Source organism: Gracilinanus agilis, chromosome 4 (assembly GCF_016433145.1).
Source record: "Gracilinanus agilis isolate LMUSP501 chromosome 4, AgileGrace, whole genome shotgun sequence".
Taxonomy (NCBI): domain Eukaryota; kingdom Metazoa; phylum Chordata; class Mammalia; order Didelphimorphia; family Didelphidae; genus Gracilinanus; species Gracilinanus agilis.
This window is the reverse complement of record NC_058133.1, coordinates 125,663,261-125,677,679: the sequence shown is the minus strand read 5'-3', so window position 1 is coordinate 125,677,679 and position 14,419 is coordinate 125,663,261.

Sequence of the window (14,419 nt, the reverse complement as noted above, 5' to 3'; positions counted from 1 at the left end):
TTTTTTGTCTTTTTTTCCCCAGTCCCTGGCACATGATAAGTGCTTAATAAATTCTTGTCAATTGGTTGGTTGACAGGGCCTTTCTTTCACCATATGCATTTCATTTGTCTTATTAGCATCTCAAGTATGTGAGAAATGGCTATATATTTCCAGATTAAGAAACCAATATGGAAAACTGAAGCAACTTGTCCAAGGTCAAACAGTAACCTAGGATAAAGCTTAGACACAGAACCTAGGTCCATTTTACCATCATCCAGCTGCTGGTTCATCAGAATACATAAATTAAACAATGCAATCTTCTCAGCCAGAAATATCTAATAATCTCCTACATCTAAGTTTAAGGATGATTTTTTTTAACCCTTGTACTTCGGTGTATTGTCTCATAGGTGGAAGAGTGGTAAGGGTGGGCAATGGGGGTCAAGTGACTTGCCCAGGGTCACACAGCTGGGAAGTGGCTGAGGCCGGGTTTGAACCTAGGACCTCCTGTCTCTAGGCCTGACTCTCACTCCACTGAGCTACCTAGCTGTCCCCCTAAGGATGATTTTAACAATTATTATCCATGTTAGAATTTTGGTAGGACTTTTTCCAAGACTCTAAAATATTGATATGGTGACATAAAGCTAGTTAGAATAGTTCCATTTCTGATTAATAGTCTGTATATCGCCCATAACCATGACTTCTTAGACTTCTTTAGGTTAAACACTAAATAATTAATTCTGTTGAAATTATCCCCTAAAATACATTTTATCATCATGAGAACCAGAAGCTTAATAGCTGTGACTTGCTATCAGCCCTTGCTATACACAACCTATTTTGGAGAGACTACATATTCAGTATTGACTTTGGATTCTGTAATGGCAGACACATTGGTTTCATGATGAAACTAATCCAGAATCCCTCTCCCCTCTGCCATCTTTCTTTAAGGACTCCACCTGAATGTCAAAGATAAATTTCTTCCAAAATTGCCTTGAATTAATAAAAATCCTCCTGTCATCTCCTTCCTGGGATAGCATTACTGAAAAGAAATTGAACAAGAAACTTGGAAATCAGCATATCCTGAAGGGACAATTATAGTGTTACTAAGCAAGTAGGACTCATGTCTTTGGACTTCTAGCTCATTAAACTCCACCACTTGAGCCCTACAATTCATAAAGTTCAAAATTCATTATGCAACATTCACTGGCACTGGCTTTTTAAAATTTTAACTATTGAAAACACTATCTTCTGTAAGAAATGCCTTTCCTCTAACATTACTTTAAATTTAATAGCTATATATCTTATATATCTACAGTTATTGGCATGTTGTCTCGTCAATCATAATAGTATTTCTTTAAGGCTTTGGGTTATTTTTGCTTTTCTTTGTAACATCAGCACTTAGCATCATGCCTAGAATATGGTAGGGATTTCATAAATACTTGCTGAAGACTTGTTTAAATAGGTGTAGAATTTAATTCATTTTAATGTGTGTATGTAGTGGGGTGGAAATCCAGACTTCTTCCACCTAGAAATACAGATATCTCTTCTGGAACCTAAAATCTTGCAGAGCTGTTTGCAACTAAGGTAAAATTACTCCCCTTTGGTCACTGCTGTGATATGACAGATCTATAATTGAACCCAGATCCTCTTAAATCCAAGACTGATTCTCTATCTACTACTCCATATAGCCATTTATTTGTAAAAATCTTAATAATTCTTTGTTTTTATTTTTCATTTTTTAATTTAATTAATTAATTTAGAATATTTTCCCATGGTTTCATGATTCCTGTTCTTTCCCTCCTCTCCTCACTCCCCAGTCCTGGAGCCAATGAGCAATTACATTGGGTTTTATATGTATCATTGATCAAAACCCATTTCCATATTATTAATATTTGCAACAGAGTCATCATTTAAAGTCAAAATCTCCAATCATATACCCATAGAACCATGTGACCAATCTTATGTTTTTCTTCTTTGTTGCCACTCCCACAGTTCTTTCTCTGAATGTGAAGAGCATTCTTTCTCATAAGTCCCTCAAAATTATCCTGGATCACTGTATTGCTGCTAGTACAGAAGTCCATTACACTTAATTGTGCCACAGTGTATCAGTCTCTGTGTACAATGTTCTCCTGGTTCTGCTCCTTTTGCTCTGTATCAATTCCTGGAGGTCTTTCCAGTTCACATGGAATTGCTCCAGTTCACTATTCCTTTCAGCACAATAGTATTCCATCATCATCAGATACTACATTTGTTCAGCCATTCCCCAATCGATGGACACCCTCAACCCCATTTTTCCAGTTTTTTTCCACCACAAAGAATATGGCTATAAATATTTTTGTAAAAGTATTTTTCCCTATTATCTCTTTGGAGTACAAATTTGGCAGTGGTACAGCTGGATCAAAGGGCAAGCAGTCTTTTAAAGCCCTTTGAGCCTAGTTATAAATTGCCTTCCAGAATGGTTAGATCAATTCACAATTCTACCACCAATGAATTAGTGTTTCAATTTTACCACATCCCTTCCAACATTTATTGTTTTCCTTTGCTGTCATATTGGCCAATATACTGTGAGGTAGTATCTCAGAGTTGTTTTGATTTGGATTTCCCTAACTGTAATATATTTAGAACACTTTTTCAAGTACTTATTTATAGTTTTTATTTCTTTATCTGAAAACTGCCTATTCATGTCACTTGCCTATTTATCAGTTGAGGAGTGGCTTGATTTTTTGTACAATTGACTTAGCTACTTATAAATTTGAGAAATTAGACCTTTGTCAGAGATTTTTTTGTTATAAAGTTTTTTTTTGCTTTCCTTCTAATTTTGTTTGCATTGGTTTTGTTTGTACAAAACCATTTAACTTAATGTAATCAAAATTATTCATTTCATATTTTGTAATCTGTCTCTTGCTGCAGTCTTAAATTCTTTTGTTTCCCATAGATCTGACAGGCATACTATTCTATGTTCACTTTACTTATAGTTTCCCTCTTTATATTTAAATAATTTACCCATTCTGAATTTAGCTTAGTATAGGGTGTGAGATGTTGATCTAAACCTAATCTCTCACATACTCTTTTCCAATTTTCCCAGTACTTTTTGTCAAATAGTGCATACTTGTCTCAAAAGCTAGGATCTTTGGGTTTATCATACATTATATTACTGAGGTCATTTACTCCAAATCTATTCCACTGATCTTCCCTTGTTTCTCTAGCCAGTACCATATTGTTTTGATGACTGCTGCTTTATAGTATAGTTTAATATCTGGTACTGCTAGGCCTCTATCCTTCACTTTTTTTCATTAGTTCCCTTGGTATTCTTGATATTTTGTTCTTCCAAATGAACTTTGTTATAATTTTTTCTAATTCAATAAAAAAGTTTCTTGGTAGTTTGATAGGTATGGCACTGAATAAGTAAATTAATTCGAGTATGATTGTCATTTTATTATGTTAGCTCATCCTACTCATCAGCAATTAATGTTTTTCCAATTGTTTAGATCTATTTTTAATTGTGTGTAAAGTGTTTTGTAGTTGTGTTCATATAGTTCTTGTGTTTGTCTTGGCAGATAGGTTCTTAAATATTTTATACTATCTAGGGTGATTTTAAATGGAATTTCTCTTTCTAACTCTTGCTGTTGAGATATGTTGGAAATATGTAGAAATGTTGATGATTTATGTGGGTTTATTTTATGTCCTACAACTTTGCTAAAGTTGTTGATTATTTTCTATAGCTTTTTAGTTGATTTTTTTAAGCAGGCCATCATATAATCTGCAAAAAATGATAGTTTAGTCTCTTTCTTGCCTATTTTAATACCTTCAAATTCTTTTTCTTCTCTAATTGCTACCACTAGTGTTTCTAGTACAATATTAAATAATAGAGGTGATACTGGGTATCTTTGCTTCACTCCTGATCTTACTGGGAAGGCTTCCAAATTACCTCCATTGTAGATAATACTTGATGATAGTTTTAAATATATACTCTTTATTATTTTTAAAAAAGGCCCATCTATTCCTATACTTTTAGTGTTTTCAATAAAGAATTAGTGTTGTATTTTCTCAAAGGCCTTTTTTTCTCTATCTATTGAGATAATCATGTGATTTCTGTTGGTTTGGTGGTTGATATATGGTCAATTATGTGTATGGTTTTCCTAATAGTAAACCATCCTTGCATTCCTAGTATAAATCCCACCTGATCATAGTGAATATTCCTTGTGATAACTTGCTGGAGTCTTTTTGCAAGTATTATGCTTAACATTTATGCATCTATATTCATTAAGGAGATTGCTCTATAGTTTTCTTTCTCTGTTTTTGATCTGCCTGACTTTGGAATCAGTAACATACTTGTGTCATAAAAGGAATTTGTTAAAACTCCTTCTAAGCTTATTTTGTCAAATTGTTTGTATAGTATTAGAATTAGTTCTTCTTTAAATGTTTGATAGAGTTCACTTGTGAATCCATCTGGCCCTGGAGTTTTTTTCTTTGGGAAGTCCTTGATGGCTTGTTCAATTACTTTTTCTGAGATGGTATTGTTTAAGTATTCTATTTCCTCTTATTTTAACCTAGGGAATTTATATTTTTGTAGATATTCACCCATTTCACCTAGATTGTCATATTTATTGCCATATAATTAGGCAAAATAGTTCTTAATAATAACCTTAATTTCCTCTCCATTAGACGTGAAGCTGCCCTTTTCATCTTTGATACTGTTAATTTGATTTTTTTCTTTATTTTTAAATTAAATTAACCAGCACTTTATCTATTTTGTTTTTTTCAAACTACCAGCTCCTAATCTTATTTATTAGTGAATAAATCTTTTACTTTCAATTTTATTAATTTCTCCTTTGACTTTTATGATTTCCAATGTAGTGTTTCATTTGGAAATTTTAAATTTGTTCTCTTTCTACTTTTTAAAGTTGCATACCCAGTTCTTGACCTCTTCCCTCTCTGATTTGTTGATATATGCTTTCAGGTATATGAACTTTCTCCTGAGTACTGCTTTGGCTGCATCCTATAGATTTTGATGAGTTGTTTCCTAATTGTCATTCTCTTCAATGAAATAAGTAATTGTTTCTTTGATTTGTTCTCTGACCGATCAGTTTTGAAGAATTAGATCATTTAGTTTCCAATTAATTTTAAATCTGCTTTTCCAGAAGCCCTTATTGATTATGATTTTTATTGCATTATGGTCTGAAAATTGTGTTTATTATTTCTGCTTTCCAATATTTGTTCACAATGTTTTTAATGCCCTAGTATATGGTCAATCTTTGTATATATGCCTTGTGCTGCTGAAAAGAAGGTATATTCCTTTTTTATACATATTTATTTTTCTCCAGATATCTGTCATTTATTTTTAAACATTTATTCATATTCATTTTAACATGGTTACATGATTCATGCTCCTACTTTTCCCTTCACCCCCTGCACTCCTCCTACCCATGGCCGATGCACATTTCTACTGGTTTTGTCATGTGTCCTTGATCAAGACCTATTTCCAAATTGTTGTTAGTTACATTGGTGTGGTAGTTTCAAGTCTATATCCCCAATCATGTCCACCTCAACCCATGCGTTCAAGTAGTTGTTTTTCTTCTATGTTTTCTCTCCTGCAGTTCTTCCTCTGAATGTGGGTAGTGTTCTTTACCATAAGTTCCTCAGAACTATCCTGTGTCATTGCACTGCTGCTGGTACAGAAGTCCATTACATTCGATTTTACCATAGTATATCAGTCTCTGTGTATAGTGTTCTTCTGGATCTGCTCCTTTCCCTCTGCATCAATTCCTGGAGGTCTTTCCAGTTCACATGGAATTCCTCCAGTTTATTATTCCTTTGAGCACAATAGTATTCCATCAGCAGCATATACCACAATTTGTTGAGCCATTCCCCAATTGAAGGGCATACCCTCCTTTTCCAGGTTTTTGCCACCACAAAAAGGGCAACTATAAATATTTTCGTTCAAGTCTATTTATCTATGATCTCTTTGGGGTACAAACCCAACAATAGTATATTGATCAAAGGGCAGGCATTCTTTTATAGCCCTTTAAGCATATTTGCAAATTGCCAGCCAGAATGGTTGGATAAGTTCACAACTCCATCAGCAATGCATTAATGTCCCAATTTTGCCACATCCTCTCCAGCATTCATTACTCTCCCCTTCTTTCATTTTAGCCAATCTGCTAGGTGTGAGGTGATACCTCAGAGTTGTTTTGATTTGCATTTCTCTAATTATTAAAGATTCAGAACACTTTCTCATGTGCTTATTGATACTTTTGATTTCTTTACCTGAAAATTGCCTATTCATGTCTCTTGCCTATTTATCAATTGGAGAATGGCTTGATCTTTTTATATAATTGATTTACTCCTTGTATATTTGAGTAATTAGACCCTTGTCAAATTTTTTTGTTATAAAGATCTTTTCCCAATTTGTTGCTTCCCTTCTGATTTTGGCTACATTGTTTTTATTTCTACAAAAGCTTTTTAGTTTAATATAATCAAAACCATTTAATTTATATTTTGTAATTTTCTCTAACTCTTGCTTGGTTTTAAAATCTTTCCTTTCCCAGAGATCTGACAAGTATACTATTCTGTGTTCACTTAACTTATTTATAGTTTCCCTCTATATTCAAGTCATTCACCCATTCTGAATTTATCTTGGTGTAGGGTGTGAGATGTTGATCTAAACCTAATCTCTCCCATATTGTTTTCCAAATTTCCCAGCAGTTTTTGTCAAACAGTGGATTCATGTCCCAGAAGTTGGGCTCCTTGGGTTTATCATACACTGTCTTGCTGATGTCATTTACCCCAAGTCTATTCCATTGATCCTCCCTCTGTCTCTTAGCCAGTAACATACTGTTTTGATGACTGTTGCTTTATAGTATAGTTTATTATCTGGTACTGCTAGGCCCCCTTCCTTCACATTTTTTTTTCATTATTTCCCTTGATATTCCTGATCTTTTGTTATTCAAAATGAACTTTGTTATAGTTTTTTCTATTTCAGTAAAGAAGTTTTTTGGTAGTTTGATAGATATGGCACTAAATAGGTAAATTAATTTGGGTAGAATGGTCATTTTTATTATGTTAGCTTGTCCTACACATGAGCAATCAATGTTTTTCCAATTGTTTAGATCTAGTTTTATTTGTTTGGAAAGTGTTTTGTAGTTGTTTTCATATAATTGCTGTGTTTGTTTTGGTAGATAGATTCCTAAGTATTTTATATTGTCTAGGGTGTTTCTCTTTTTACCTCTTGCTGCTGTGATGTATTGGAAATATATAGAAATGCTGATGATTTATGTGCATTTATTTTGTATCCTGCAACTTTGCTAAAGTTGTTGATTATTTCTACAAGCTTCTTAGTTGATTCTCTAGGATTTTTTAAGTAGACCATCATATCATCTGCAAAGAGTGATAGCTTAGTCTCCTCCTTGCCCACTTTGATACCTTCAATTTCTTTTTCTTCTCTAATTGGAACTGCTAGTGTTTCTAGTACAATGTTAAATAATAGAGGTGACAATGGGCATCCTTGTTTTACTCCTGATCTTATTGGGAAGGCTTCTAATTTATCCCCATTGCATATGATGCTTGTTGATGGTTTTAGGTATATACTGTTTATTATTTTTAGGAAAGGTCTTTCTATTCCTATACTATAGGGGGCCATCCCTCTATATGATTTTTTGGGGTCCAGAGCGGCCTGGTGGCATAGGATGGTTAAGGCAGGAGAAAGAAAATGAGAACAACTAGACTAGTGGTTAGCCCATGCTGTTCCAAAATTCTGTGGGCATGGAAGTTTATTATATATCCTTCTCAAAGAGGTCACAGTTGGTAAGGGGCAATAAATCACACATAATCCATTGAAGTCTAAAGAATACAAATGCAAAGACAAATGGTCAAATTCCAAACCCCAATTCAGAGGGGATAATTCCAGGAGAGGAAATATCCCAGGGAGATGCTCACCAGTCAAATCCTAAAGGAGCCAGTTCTAATCTGAATATGCACTCTTATCTAATTAACATTTGTTAGGAAAGGAATCATTAACTCAGTAGATGCTGGTCTACCACTTCAAAGGTCTCCAATAAGAATTCTAAGAAAGGTGGGGATCAAAGACTGAGTCAGAAGAGGAGCCTCAGATTTTTATCTTAGATGACCCATTCAGTCTGCATCCTGACATGCAGGGCAGAAAAATCATACACACAGTTTTACTTGCCGATGATTTTGTAATGGGATCCAGATAAAATATCTGTTACAGACTCTGTTTCTCTAAATGACTCCTAATAACCTTTTTGGAGGGATCAAGTTGATTTTGGATTAACCTACCTTCTGGTACCAGAGCCTTTTTGGGGCTCAAGTGACCAGGACCAAACACAAAGACTGCCTCAGCCTGGATTGGTCACGTAGGGAATCCAGATAACAGGCCCTAAATTTGATCCTATTTCTCCAAAGGTTTTACTACATAGAACGGCTTCCCACACTATACTTTTCAGTGTTTTCAATAGGAATGGATGCTGTATTTTGTCAAAGGCTTTTTCAGCATCTATTGAGATAATCATGTGATTTTTGTTTGTTAGATTGTTGATATGGTCAATTATGTGGATGGTTTTCCTAATGTCGAACCATCCTTGCATTCCTGGCATAAATCCCACCTGATCATGGTGGATGATCTTCTTAATTACTTGCTGGAGTCTCTTTGCTAATATTCTATTTAAGATTTTTGCATCTATGTTCATTAGGGAGATTGGTCTGTAGTTTTCTTTCTCTGTTTTTGATCCACCTGGCTTTGGAATCAGTACCATATTTCTGTCATAAAAGGAGTTTGGTAGGACTCCTTCTTTGCTTATTATATCAAATAATTTGTATAGTATTTGGATTAGTTGCTCTTTGAATGTCTGATAGAATCCACTTGTGAATCCATCAGGCCCAAGCAAATTTTTCTTAGGCAGTCCTTTGATGGCTTGTTCAATTTCTTTTTCTCATATGGGATTATTTATGTATTCTATTTCTTCTGCAGTTAATATAGGCAATATATATTTTTGTAAATATTCATCCATATGTCCTAAATTGTTATATTTATTGCCATATAATTGGGCAAAATAGTTTTTAATGATTGCCTTAATTTCCCCTTCATTAGAGGTGAGGTCTCCCTTTTCATCTTTGATACTGTCAATTTGGTTTTCTTCTTTTCTTTTTTTTATTAGATTGACCAGTACTTTGTCTATTTTATCTGTTTTTTCAAAATACCAGCTTCTAGTCTTATTTATTAATTCAATAGTTCTTTTACTTTCGATTTTATTAATTTCTTTCTTGATTTTTAGTATTTCTAATTTAGTTTTCATCTGGGGATTTTTAATTTGCTCACTTTCTAGTTTTTTAAGTTCATGCCCAATTCACTAATCTCTGCCCTCCCTAATTTGTTAATATATGCACTCAAGGATATAAATTTCCCCCTGAGTACTGCCTTTGTTGCATCCCACAGAGTTTGGTAGGATGTCTCATCATTGTCATTCTCTTCAATGAAATTGTTGATTGTTTCTATGATTTCTTCTTTGTCTAACTGGTCTTGGAGAATTATATTATTTAATTTCCAATTAGATTTTGATTTGCCTGTCCAGGTGCCCTTACTAATTATTATTTTTATTGCATTATGATCTGAGAAGGTAACATTTATTATATCTGCTCTTTTGCATTTGTTTGCAATGTTTCTATGCCCTATTACATGGTCTATGTTTGTAAATGTACCATGTGCAGCTGAAAAGAAGGTGTATTCCTTTTTGTCCCTATTTGTTTTTCTCCACATATCAATTAAATCTAATTTTTCTAGGACTTCATTCACCTCTTCTACCTCTTTCTTATTTATTTTTTGGTTTGACCTATCTAGATCTGAAAGAGGAATATTTAGATCTCCCACTATTATGGTTTTACTATCTATTTCCTTTTTGAGCTCTGCCAGTTTCTCTTTTATGAATTTGGATGCTATGCCACTTGGTGCATACATATTGAGCAGTATTAATTCCTCATTGTCTATACTGCCTTTAATCAGGATGTAATGACCTTCCCTGTCTTTTTTAATCATATCTATTTTTAATTTGGCTTTGTCACAAATCATAATAGCCACTCCTGCCTTCTTTTTCTCATTTCATGCCCAAAAGGTTTTGCTCAAGCCCTGAGCCTTAAACTTGTGTATGTCCACCCACCTCATATGTGTTTCTTGTAGACAACATATGGTAGGATTTTGGTTTCTAATCCTCTCTGCCATTTGCTTCCATTTTATGAGCAAGTTCATCCCATTCACATAGAGAGTTATAATTATCAATTGTGCATTTGCTGACATTTTGGTATCCTCTCCTTCATATTATGCTCTTTCCTTTTAAACCAGTGGATTGCTTTAAGCCGGTAACCCTTATCTCCTCCCTTGATTAACTTCCTTTTCTACCCCCTCCCTTATTATTCCCCTCTTTTTATTTTTAAAGGCCTAATTAATTCCCTCACCCTTCTTCTCCTCTCCTTTTTTTGACCTCCCCACTTACCTGTTCCCCTTTATTTAACCCTTCTGACTTTCTCAGTAGAGTTAGATAGAGTTTTATATCCCAATGGATATAGCTACTCTTCCCTTTCATGGTTAATTACACTGAGAGTAAGTTTTAAATATTACCTTTTAATGCTCTCTTTCTCTCCTTCTTATAATAGTATTCATCCCCTCCCCTTCCCATGTTCTCTTTGTGTGTAATAGAATATCCTATTTTTCTTATTCATACAAGTTTCTCTTGGTGTCTCCTACTATTCACCCCCATCTTTCCCACCCCCATATCATCTTAGACCATTTAGTATTCCAAACTCTCCCTTTGAATTATTCTTCTGATTACTATAATAGTGAATAGAGTTCATTCCAGAGAATTATATATAGCATTTCTCCACATAGGAATATAGATAATTAGATCTTATTGGAGCCCTTAAAGAGGCAAATTTTAAAAAATATGAGTTTTCTTTGTTTCCCCTCTGTTTATTATTTACCTTTTCTTGTTTTTCTTGATTTTTGTGGTTGGATATCGAACTTTCCATTTAGTCTTGGTCTTTTCTTTGCAAATACTTGGAAATCTTCTATCTTATTGAATGTCCAAACTTTCCCCTGGAAGTATATAGTTAGTTTGGATGGGTAGGTGATCCGTGGTTTAAGACCCAGTTCTCTTGCCTTTCTGAATATCATATTCCAAGCCTTGTGGTCTTTTAGAGTGGATGCTGTCAAATCCTGTGTGATCCTGATTGGTGCTCCTTGATATTTGAATTGCCTCTTTCTGGCTTCTTGTAAGATTTTTTTCTTTTACTTGGAAGCTCTTGAATTTGGATATTATATTCCTGGGCGTTGCTTTTTCAGGAAGACCAATGATTCTCAGATTGTCTCTTCTAGACCTGTGTTCTTGGTCTGTCAATTTCTCATTGAGATATTTCATGTTTCCTTCTATTTTATCAGTCCTTTGACTTTGTTTTATTTTTCTTGCTGTCTTGAGAGATCATTAGCTTCTAATTGCTCAATTCTAGCCTTTAGTGACTGATTTTCAGTTATAATCTTTTGGTTTTCCTTTTCAATCTGGTCATTTCTGGTGTTCAATTTGCTTATAAGTTCATTTGATTTCTGAGCCTCACTTTCCAATTGCAAAATTCTGCCTTTTAAACTGTTATTTTCTTGCCAGATCTCTCCCATCTTTCCCGTCATCTCAGATTTGAACTCTTTAATAGCTTGTGACCAATTTTCATTATTTTGGGAAGGTTTGGATATGATTACTTGCTTGTTCTCCTCTGCTGTTTGCTCTGTTGTCTGGATTTACTCTGTGTAAAAGTTGTGGAGTGTTACATATTTCTTCTTAATGATCTTTCTCTTCTGGGGTTCCTGATTTTAGCTTGCCATTGTTGTTAGCCCTGAGCCTTCTCAGCTTTATCCTCACACTCAGGGTCTGTCTGCACTCTCTAGGTTTCTGAAGTCTCAGGTCTCGTTGTTCTTGGGGTTGAGGCTCCTAGTTGTCCCAGGTCTGCCCCTCTGTCTGAGGCTTCTTCAACAGTCTCAGGGTGCTACTTCCACAGCCATGCTCTCATCTTCACAGGGTCCCCAGTAGAGGTCCAAGCCTGAGCTCAAGATCCTTGTCTGCACTTATGGCAATTCCTTTACCCGAGCCTGGGCTCAAGGTCTGTGTTCAAAGTCCACGCGTGTTCTTTAGCCTCTTGGGGTCCTAAGTCTTGCTGCTCTCAGGAACCAGCCCTGGACGTGCCAATGACTTAATGGGTGCCCCAAACCTGCTTTAACTCTTGTGCGCTGGCCTTGGCACTGTAGGTGGTGTGGGGTTTGGAGGAGGGGATTCCTCAGCTTGTGCTCTAGTGAGAGCTGTTTCACCCCTTTATAACATGGAAATGCCCCAATTCCACGTACTTTCAATGCTGCGTCCTGTTGTGGGGTCCCTTTGTTCATCTGGATTTATTTTTATGTCCCCTTGAGGAGTCCTTTATGATTCAGTTAGGAGAGGTTCAGCAGCTGCTTTTTACTCTGCCGCCTTCTTAACCTGGAACCGGTTGAGAAATTTGTCATTCATTTTTAACATCATGTTGAAATTAATATAGATTTCTCAAAACTTCCTTATCAATCCTTCTGATAGGCGTGTATAGAGTGTGGGCCAAGGAATACAAAAATGGTAATGCCTCCTGTAAATTATTTTGACACACCTTGGCTATACTCTTCAGATGCCTTTGGTCCTCATATAGATTTTAATTTAAGACAAAACCTCCACTTTGATATATAGTCCAGCTTAATTGGAACTTTCATTGCAGATGAAAATATTCTAACTCTAATATCTTAATTCTACTCAAAAACTACTCAAAAAATGCCTCATCTCTGATCTTACAAAATTCTGTACTAGTTAAATCCTACTCATGGATCACTGCCTTGTTGATATAGAGGGGCTTACATACCTCAATGTAACCCTACCATGTTGGGGATGTACAGGTTACAATAGAGAGTTTTGAAAAAAAATGTGATCCAATGAAGAATTAAATAGCAAACCACTCCAGTATCTTTGCCAAGAAAACCATTTGCACAGTATTAAAATGATTTAAAAATTATGATACCATAAGATAAACCTCTCAGGTTAGAAGATGTCAATGCTACTAGGGAAGAGCAGAGGACAACTATGAGAAGCACCAGAACTAATGAATTGACTGTATCAAAGTTGAAAGGAAGATCAGCTTTAGGTGTGTTTGGTGATGAAAGGAAAGTCTGATGGTATAAAGATCAGTATTGCATAGCAATCTAGAATGTAAGATCTATGAACCAAGACACACTGGATATGGTCAAACAGGACATGGAAAGATTAGACATTGGCCTGTTGGGTTTAAGTAAAATTATTGGATGGGAATGGATGAATTTAATTTAAGTGATTATTATATATTCTGGAGAGGGCAAGGATTCTCTTTAAAGAAATGGAGTAGTCCTCACAGTCAATAAATGGATGAGAGGTAGTTTTAGAGTTCCGGGTTAAGATGGCGGCAGAGTAAGAAGCAGCTCTTAACCTCTCCTGACCAAAACACACAAAACTCCTCAAGGGGACATAAAAACAAGTCCAGACGAACGGAGGAACCCCACAACAGGGCACAGCGTGGAAGGTACGTGGAATCCAGATATTTCCAGGCTATAAAGGACTCTCACTAAATCTCGGGCTGAGCAACCGCCCCACCCCCACCCCCTCCACACACAAGATCTAGAGCTCTGAAGCCAGCTAAAAAGAAATAGAGCAAGTTTGGGGCACCCATCGAGTCATTGGCAGCTCCGGGGCCTGTTCCTGAGAGCAGCAAGACTTAGGACCCCATTAAGCCAAAGAAAGCAGGCGAAATCTGAGCGCGGGCGCAGGACGCAGGGCGCACAGCGCAGACTGAGCAGAACGCAGGCACTGCGGAGGCGTGGGTGGAGGCAGACACAGCCAGGAACTAAAGCCTAAGTGGGGAACCAGTGCAGACGGGTATACGACTGTGGAAGCAGCGCCCTGAGACTTGTAAAGAAACCTCCAGCAGAGGACAGACACTGAGTGCGAGGATAAATCTGAGAAGCTGCTGGGGTAATGATGGCTACTCAGCATCAGGAAGTTCAGAAGAGAAAGAATAACAACAAGAAAAAGAAGTCTTTAACACTCGACAGCTTTTACACAGAGAAAATCCAGACAACCAAGCAAACAGAAGAGGAGAACAAACAAGCATCCGGACCCTCCTCAAATAAGGAAAACTCCTCACAAGCTATGGAAGAGTTCAAAACTGTGATTTTGAGGAAAATGGAAGAGATCTGGCAAGAAAATAACTGTTTAAAAGGTAGAATCATGCAATTGGAAAGTGAGGCTCAGAAACCAAATGAACTGATAAGCAAATTGAACTCCAGAAATGACCAGATTGAAAAGGAATACCAGAAGATTATGGCCGAATACCAGAAGATTATGGC